This window comes from Mercenaria mercenaria, chromosome 9 (genome assembly GCF_021730395.1).
Source record: "Mercenaria mercenaria strain notata chromosome 9, MADL_Memer_1, whole genome shotgun sequence".
Lineage (NCBI taxonomy): Eukaryota > Metazoa > Mollusca > Bivalvia > Venerida > Veneridae > Mercenaria > Mercenaria mercenaria.
The window spans coordinates 36,909,240-36,917,823 of NC_069369.1; positions in this window are offsets into that span (position 1 = coordinate 36,909,240).

The window sequence follows — 8,584 nt, forward strand, 5'->3', positions numbered from 1 at the left end:
AAGCGGCCTATTGGATAAGTGTTGCAGTTGCAGTAAGCGGCCTACCGGTAATTCAAGGGCCATAATTCCTAAGTGCCTGGGCCGATTTGGCTAGTTATCGTACTTGGCCAAGGACTTATTGGCAAACACATTTTGTTCAAGTTTGGTGAAGATCGGATGAGAAATGTTCGATTTAGAGTGCAGACATGATTTGTGACAGCTGGACAGGAGTAAATCAATATGTCTCCGACACCACTGTGTGGTGGGAGACATAATAACGACCAGAGGAATCTTGTGCCCTAAGCAAATAAACTTCATAGAATGATAACTCAAGGTCAGCACATGACCACCACTGTAAACTGCAGTGACCATGAGAGTGAAAACTATTCCTGATAACAGCAGAGTTTGGACTTTCAGCTTTCTGTGGTTTGAAGATGACCATACAATTTTAGGTATCAGAAGGTCAAGGACACAGTTACCTTGAGACTGAAGAAGTGTTTCTGATCACTTGGGTATTCAGCTGCAAAAATGATAGGATAATTCCATGTCAGATGACCCAAATTTGTTTTGGAGGTCAGTACATTAAAGGTCAGGGTCACACTTGACAGTGTACCCGTATTACTCTAAACAAACCAACAGAAAGAAGACATAGAAAACTTACACAATTTAATAACATTCCACAATTTAATTACATTCATGTCATAAAAGATAATGACTTTCCAAAATCATAATCATCATTTATGCTGAAAAAGAAAAAGTGAAGCTATAAAAGATGGCCGGTCGGTATTGAGACTCGAGGCTTCAAAATGATTTTATGACGAAAAATAACAATAAACACTCTGAAACAATACACAGTTTGAAGAAAAAACAAGCTGTCACTAATGGTGACAAATGCCCCTGCAAATGGACCTTGACCTTTGATGTGGTGACCCCAAAGTCAATAGGGGTGGTGTACTCAATAAGTACTATCAGCATGTGAAGTTTGAAGGTCCTGGGTGCAGTGGTTCGCGAGTAAAGTGCCTTCATGCAAAAAGTTAACGTTGGCCCCTGTGACCTTGACCTTTGACCTGGTGACCCCAAAGTCAGTAGGGGTCATGTACTCAATGAGTACTATCAGCAAGTGAAGTTTGAAGGTCCTGGGTGCAGTGGTTCGCGAGTAAAGTGCCTTCATGCTAGTGTTGACCCCTGTGACCTTGACCTGGTGACCCCAAAGTCAGTATGGGTTGTGTACTTGATGAGTACTATCAGCATGTGAAGTTTGAAGGTCCTTGGTGCAGTGGTTCGCGAGTAAAGTGCCTTCATGCAAAAAGTTAATGTTGGCCCCTGTGACCTTGACCTTTGACCTTGTAACCCCAAAGTATGTAGGACCCGTGTACTCAATGAGTACTATCAGCACGTGAAGTTTGAAGGTCCTGGGTGCAGTGGTTCACCAGTAAAGTGCCTTCATGCAAAAAGTTAACGTTGTGACTAACGAACAAACGGACAGTTGAAAACTAATGTTGCCTCCCTTCGGGGGCATAAAAAGTGTCATTAACATTAATGTTTTGCAACAGTATGATGATTAACTAAATGGAAAATACAGGACTAAGATAAATAGAATTCCAAAAATTAATTAATATCAAAGTTACAAAATGAATTCCCTTAGCATTCAGCTCCCTGCTGTATGCCGATGAAACATGTTAACTAACACATTTGTGAAAGGATGAAATAAACAGTATTTTTAATAATAAAAAAATGGTATGTGCTATATTATGTACTGATGCTTCATGTAAAAGGGGGATGTTGTTAAAACGTTCAGTAAGCAAATTTTAGCATTTTCCTGATACACTTATGAATGAAAAGAAGAAAAAACAAATACAGAAAAAAAAGAAGAAAACAGCAGAAAAAAATTCAATCAAATTTTTAGCTCACCTGTCACAGTGACAAGGTGAGCTTTTGTGATTGCGCGGCGTCCGTCGTCCGTGCGTGCGTCCGTAAATTTTTGCTTGTGACCACTCTAGAGGTCACATTTTTCATGGGATCTTTATAAAAATTGGTCAGAATGTTCATCTTGATGATATCTAGGTCAAGTTCGAAACTGGGTCACGTGCCTTCAAAAACTAGGTCAGTAGGTCTAAAAATAGAAAAACCTTGTGACCTCTGTAGAGGCCATATATTTCACAAGATCTTCATGAAAATTGGTCAGAATGTTCATCTTGATGATATCCAGGTCAAGTTCGAAACTGGGTCACGTGCCATCAAAAACTAGGTCAGTAGGTCTAAATATAGAAAAACCTTATGACCTCTATAGAGGCCATATATTTCATAAGATCTTCATGAAAATTGGTCAGAACATTCACCTTGATGATATCTAGGTCAAGTTTGAAACTGGGTCACGTGCCGTCAAAAACTAGGTCAGTAGGTCAAATAATAGAAAAACCTTATGACCTCTCTAAAGGCCATATTTTTCATGGGATCTGTATGAAAGTTGGTCTGAGTGTTCATCTTGATGATATCTAGGTCAAGTTCGAAAGTTGGTCACGTGCCATCAAAAACTGGGTCAGTAGGTCAAATAATAGAAAAACCTTGTGACCTCTCTAAAGGCCATATTTTTCATGGGATCTATATGAAAATTGGTCTGAATGTTTATCTTGATGATATCTAGGTCAGTTTCCAAACAGGATCATGTGCGGTCAAAAACTAGGTCAGTAGGTCTAAAAATAGAAAAACCTTCTGACCTCTATAGAGGCCATATATTTCATAAGATCTTCATGGAAATTGGTCAGAACATTCATCTTGACGATATCTAGGTCAAGTTTGAAACTGGGTCACGTGCCTTCAAAAACTAGGTCAGTAGGTCAAATAATAGAAAAAACTTGTGACCTCTCTAAAGGCCATATTTTTCATGGGATCTGTATGAAAGTTGGTCTGAATGTTCATCTTGATGATATCTAGGTCAAGTTCAAAACTGGGTCAACTGTGGTCAAAAACTAGGTCAGTAGATCTAGAATTATTAAAAAATTTTGACGTCTCTAGAGGCCATATTTTTCAATGGATCTTCATGAAAATTGATCTGAATGTTCATCTTGATGATATCTAGGTCAGTTTTGAAACTGGGTCACGTGCGGTCAAAAACTAGGCCAGTAGGTATAAAAACAGAAAAACCTTGTGACCTCTCTAGAGGCCATATTTTTCATGAGATCTTAATGAAAATTAGTGAGAATGTTCATCTTGATGATATCTAGGTAAAGTTCAAAACAGGGTCACGTACCTTCGAAAACTAGGTCAATAGGTCAAATAATGGAAAAACCTTGTGACCTCTCTAGAGACCATATTTTTCAATGGATCTTCATGAAAATTGGTCAGAATTTTTATCTTGATAATATCTAGGTCAAGTTCAAAACTGGGTCACATGAGCTCAAAAACTAGATCACTATGTCAAATAATAGAAAAAACGATGTCATACTCAAAACTGGGTCATATGGGAAGAGGTGAGCGATTCAGGACCATCATGGTCCTCTTGTTTAAAAGTGAAAGAGAACAACATTTTAATGGCAAAACAAAATATTGCAATAAAAACAAAATTTAACAAGAGGACCATGATGGTCCTGAAACGCTCACCTCTTCCCACATGACCCAGTTTTGAGTATGATGTCGTTTTTCCTATTATTTGACATAGTGACCTAGTTTCTGAGCTCATGTGACCCAGTTTTGAACTTTACCTAGATATTATCAAGATAAAAATTCTGACCAATTTTAATGAAGATCCATTGAAAAATATGGTCTCTAGAGAGGTCACAAGGTTTTTCTATTATTTGACCTATTGACCTAGTTTTCGAAGGTACGTGACCCTGTTTTGAACTTTACCTAGATATCATCAAGGTGAACGTTCTCACTAATTTTCATGAAGATCTCATGAAAAATATGGCCTCTAGAGAGGTCACAAGGTTTTTCTATTTTTATACCTACTGGCCTAGTTTTTAACCACACGTGACCCAGTTTCGAAATTGACCTAGATATCATCAAGGTGAACATCAAAATCAATTTTCATGAAGATCCATTGAAAAATATGGCCTCTAGAGAGATCAAAAGATTTTAATAATTTTAGACCGACTGACCTAGTTTTTGACCGCAGTTGACCCAGTTTCAAACTTGACCTAGATATCATCAAGATGAACATTCAGACCAACTTTCATACAGATCCCATGAAAAGTATGGCCTCTAGAGAGGTCACAAGGTTTTTTTATTATTTGACCTACTGACCTAGTTTTTTAGGGCACGTGACCCAGTTTCAAACTTGACCTAGATATCATCAAGGTGAACATTCTGACCAATTTTTATGGAGATCCATTCATAAGTATGGCCTCTAGAGAGGTCACAAGGTTTTTCTATTTTTAGACCTACTGACCTAGTTTTTGACCGCACATGACCCTGTTTCGAACTTGACCTAGCATCAAGATGAACATTCAGACCAACTTTCATACAGATCCCATGAAAAGTATGGCCTCTAGAGAGGTCACAAGGTTTTTTTATTTTTTGACCTACTGACCTAGTTTTTTATGGCACGTGACCCACTTTCGAACTTGACCTAGATAACATCAAGATGAACATTCAGACCAATTTTCATGAAGATCTTGTGAAATATATGGCCTCTAGAGAGGTCACAAGGTTTTTCTGTTATTTGACCTACTGACCTAGTTTTTGAAGGCACGTGACCCACTTTCGAACTTGACCTAGATATCATCAGGGTGAACATTCTGACCAATTTTCATGAAGATCTCATGAAATATATGGCCTCTAGAGAGGTCACAAGGTTTTTCTATTTTTAGCTCACCTGTCACAAAGTGACCTTTTGTGATCGTGCAGCGTCCGTCGTCCGTCCGTGCGTAAACTTTTGCTTGTGACCACTCTAGAGGTCACATTTTTCATGGGGTCTTTATGAAAATTGGTCAGAATGTTCACCTTGATGATATCTAGGTCTAGTTCGAAACTGCGTCACGTGCGGTCAAAAACTAGGTCAGTAGGTCTAAAAATAGAAAAACCTTGTGACCTCTCTAGAGGCCACATATTTCAAAAGATCTTCATGAAAATTAGTCAGACTGTTCACCTTGATGATATCTAGGTCAAGCTCGAAACTGGGTTATGTGCCATCAAAAACTAGGTCAGTAGGTCAAATAATAGAAAAACCTTGTGACCACTCTAGAGGTCACATTTTTCATGGGGTCTTCATGAAAATTGGTCAGAATGTTCACCTTGATGATATCTAGGTCAAGTTCGAAACTGGGTCACGTGCGGTCAAAAACTAGGTCAGTAGGTCAAATAATAGAAAAACCTTGTGACCTCTCTAAAGGCCATATATTTCAAAAGATCTTCATGAAAATTAGTCAGACTGTTCACCTTGATGATATCTAGGTCAAGCTTGAAACTGGGTTACGTGCCATCAAAAACTAGGTCAGTAGGTCAAATAATAGAAAAACCTTGTGACCACTCTAGAGGTCACATTTTTCACGGGGTCTTTATGAAAATTGGTCAGAATGTTCACCTTGATGATATCTAGGTCAAGTTCGAAACTGGGTCACGTGCGGTCAAAAACTAGGTCAGTAGGTTTAAAACTAGAAAAACCTTGAGACCTCTCTAGAGGCCATATATTTCACAAGATCTTCATGAAAATTAGTCAGAATGTTCAACTTGATGATATCTAGGTCAAGTTCGAAACTGGGTTACGTGCCATCAAAAACTAGGTCAGTAGGTCAAATAATAGAAAAACCTTGTGACCACTTTAGAGGTCACATTTTTCATGGGGTCTTTATGGAAATTGGTCAGAATGTTCACCTTGATGATATCTAGGTCAAGTTTGAAACTGGGTCATGTGCGGTCAAAAACTAGGTCAGTAGGTCTAAAAATAGAAAAACCTTGTGACCTCTCTAGAGGCCATATATTTCAAAAGATCTTCATGAAAATTGGTCAGAATGTTCATCTTGATGATATCTAGGTCAAGTTCGAAACTGGGTCACGTGCCATCAAAAACTAGGTCAGTAGGTCAAATAATAGAAAAACATTGTGACCTCTCTAAAGGCCATATTTTTCATGGGATCTGTATGGAAGTTGGTCTGAATGTTCATCTTGATGATATCTAGGTCAAGTTCGAAACTGGGTCACATGCGGTCAAAAACTAGGTCAGTAGGTCTAAAAATAGAAAAACCTTGTGACCTCTTTAGAGGCCATACTTTTGAATGGATCTTCGTAAAAATTGGTAAGAATGTTCATCATGATGATATCTAGGTCAAGTTTGAAACTGGGTCATGTGCCATCAAAAAGTAGGTCAGTAGGTCAAATAATAAAAAAACCTTGTGCCCTCTCTAGAGGCCATATTTTTCATGGGATGTGTATGAAAGTTGGTCTGACTGTTCATCTTGATGATATATAGGTCAAGTTTGAAACTACTGCGGTCAAAAACTAGGTCAGTAGGTCTAAAATTAGAAAAATCTTTTGACCTCTCCAGAGGCCATGATTTTCAATAGATCTTCATGAAAATTGGTCTGAATGTTCACCTTGATGATTTCTAGGTCAAGTTCAAAACAGGGTCACGTACCTTTGAAAACTAGGTCAATAGGTCAAATAATAGAAAAACCTTGTGACCTCTCTAGAGGCCATATTTTTCAATGGATCTTCATGAAAATTGGTCAGAATTTTTATCTTGATGATATCTAGATCAAATTCAAAACTGGGTCACATAAACTCAAAAACTAGGTCACTATGTCAAATAATAGAAAAAATGACGTCATACTCAAAACTGGGTCATGTGGGAACAGGTGAGCGATTCAGGACCATCATGGTCCTCTTGTTAGAACTACTGACCTAGTTTTTGACCGCACGTGACCCAGTTTCGAACTTGACCTAGATATCATTAAGATGAACATTCAGACCAACTTTCATACAGATCCCATGAAAAATATGGCCTTTAGAGAGGTCACAAGGTTTTTCTATTATTTGAACTACTGACCTAGTTTTTAAAGGCACGTGACCCAGTTTCGAACTTGACCTAGATATCATCAAGGTGAACGTTCTGACCAATTTTCATGAAGATCTTGTGAAATATATGGCCTCTAGAGAGGTCACAAGGTTTTTCTATTTTTATACCTACTGGCCTAGTTTTTAACCACACGTGACCCAGTTTCGAAATTGACCTAGATATCATCAAGGTGAACATTCTGACCAATTTTCATGAAGATCTTGTGAAATATATGGCCTCTAGAGAGGTCACAAGGTTTTTCTATTTTTAGACCTACTGACCTAGTTTTTGAAGGCACGTGACCCAGTTTCGAACTTGACCTAGATATCATCAAGATGAACATTCTGACCAACTTTCATAAAGATCCCATGGAAAATGTGACCTCTAGAGTGGTCACAAGCAAAAGTTTACGGACAGACGCACGGACGGACGAGGGACACCGCGCGATCACAAAAGCTCACCTTGTCACTTTGTGACAGGTGAGCTAAAAAGTGAAAGAGAAAACATTTTAATGGCAAGACAAAATATTGCAATAAAAAAAAAAAGTGAAAGAGAAAACATTTTAATGGCAAGACAAAATATTGCAATAAAAATTAAGTGACCCTTAAATTTTTTTGCTATTTTGGGCTTGCATGGTAATTGCCTGAAATTCAAAGTTACAGGCACAGGTAGGCACCATTGATCTTAAATGTTTTGAACTGGCAAATACAAGAAAATTCTAATGGTGTTTGCCAATTTGGTCACCATATCAGATGAAAGTCATTTTTTTAATGAGTTTTGTGTTATTTGGTGACTTTCATTTTGGCAGTGGGCATTCCCTGAAAGATACCCACATGCCATTAGTTGTTTCTTCGTTATTTTATATAACCCTAAGTAACACAGTATATTCCTAGAGACATAATTCAATAACAAGATCTGTCTGTAAGACAGCACGCTTGATTTTTCTCAGTGCTTGACTCTGAATTCGAGCTTTGACAGTAAAAACTTTAACAAAAAAATTCTAAGTTAAAAAGGAGCATAACTCTGTCAAAATTCAAACAGAGTTATGTCGACTGTGGCTCCTGGTGTAGACTTTGATAGTAAATAACCATTTAAAGTTTCAAGTCAAAAGCCTTGATTGTAATAGAGATATTTGACTTTATCAAAAACTTTAATAAAAAAAATCTGAGTTAAAAAGGGGCATAACTCTGTCAAAATTCAAATCAGAGTTATGTCGATTGTTTCTCTTCGTGTAGACTTTGATAGTAAATAACTATTTTAAGTTTCAAGTCAAAAGCTTTGATAGTAATAGAAATATTTGACTTTATCAAAAACTTTAACCAAAAACATTTTAAGTTAAAAAGGGGCATAACTGTCAAAATTCAAATCAGAGTATGGAGTTTCTCCTGGTGTAGGCTTTGATAGTAAATATCTACTTTAAGTTTCAAGTCAATAGCTTTGATAGTAACAAGATATCTGACTTTATCAAAAACTTTAACCAATGGCCACAGTGACGCCGGGGCGAGTGCAATAGCTCTACTTTTTCTTCGAATTGAGCTTAATTATTGTCCAAACTGGATTCATTCAGAGTAGTATCTGAAGTGTTTCAGCGAACATGTAAGAACTGCTTGCATC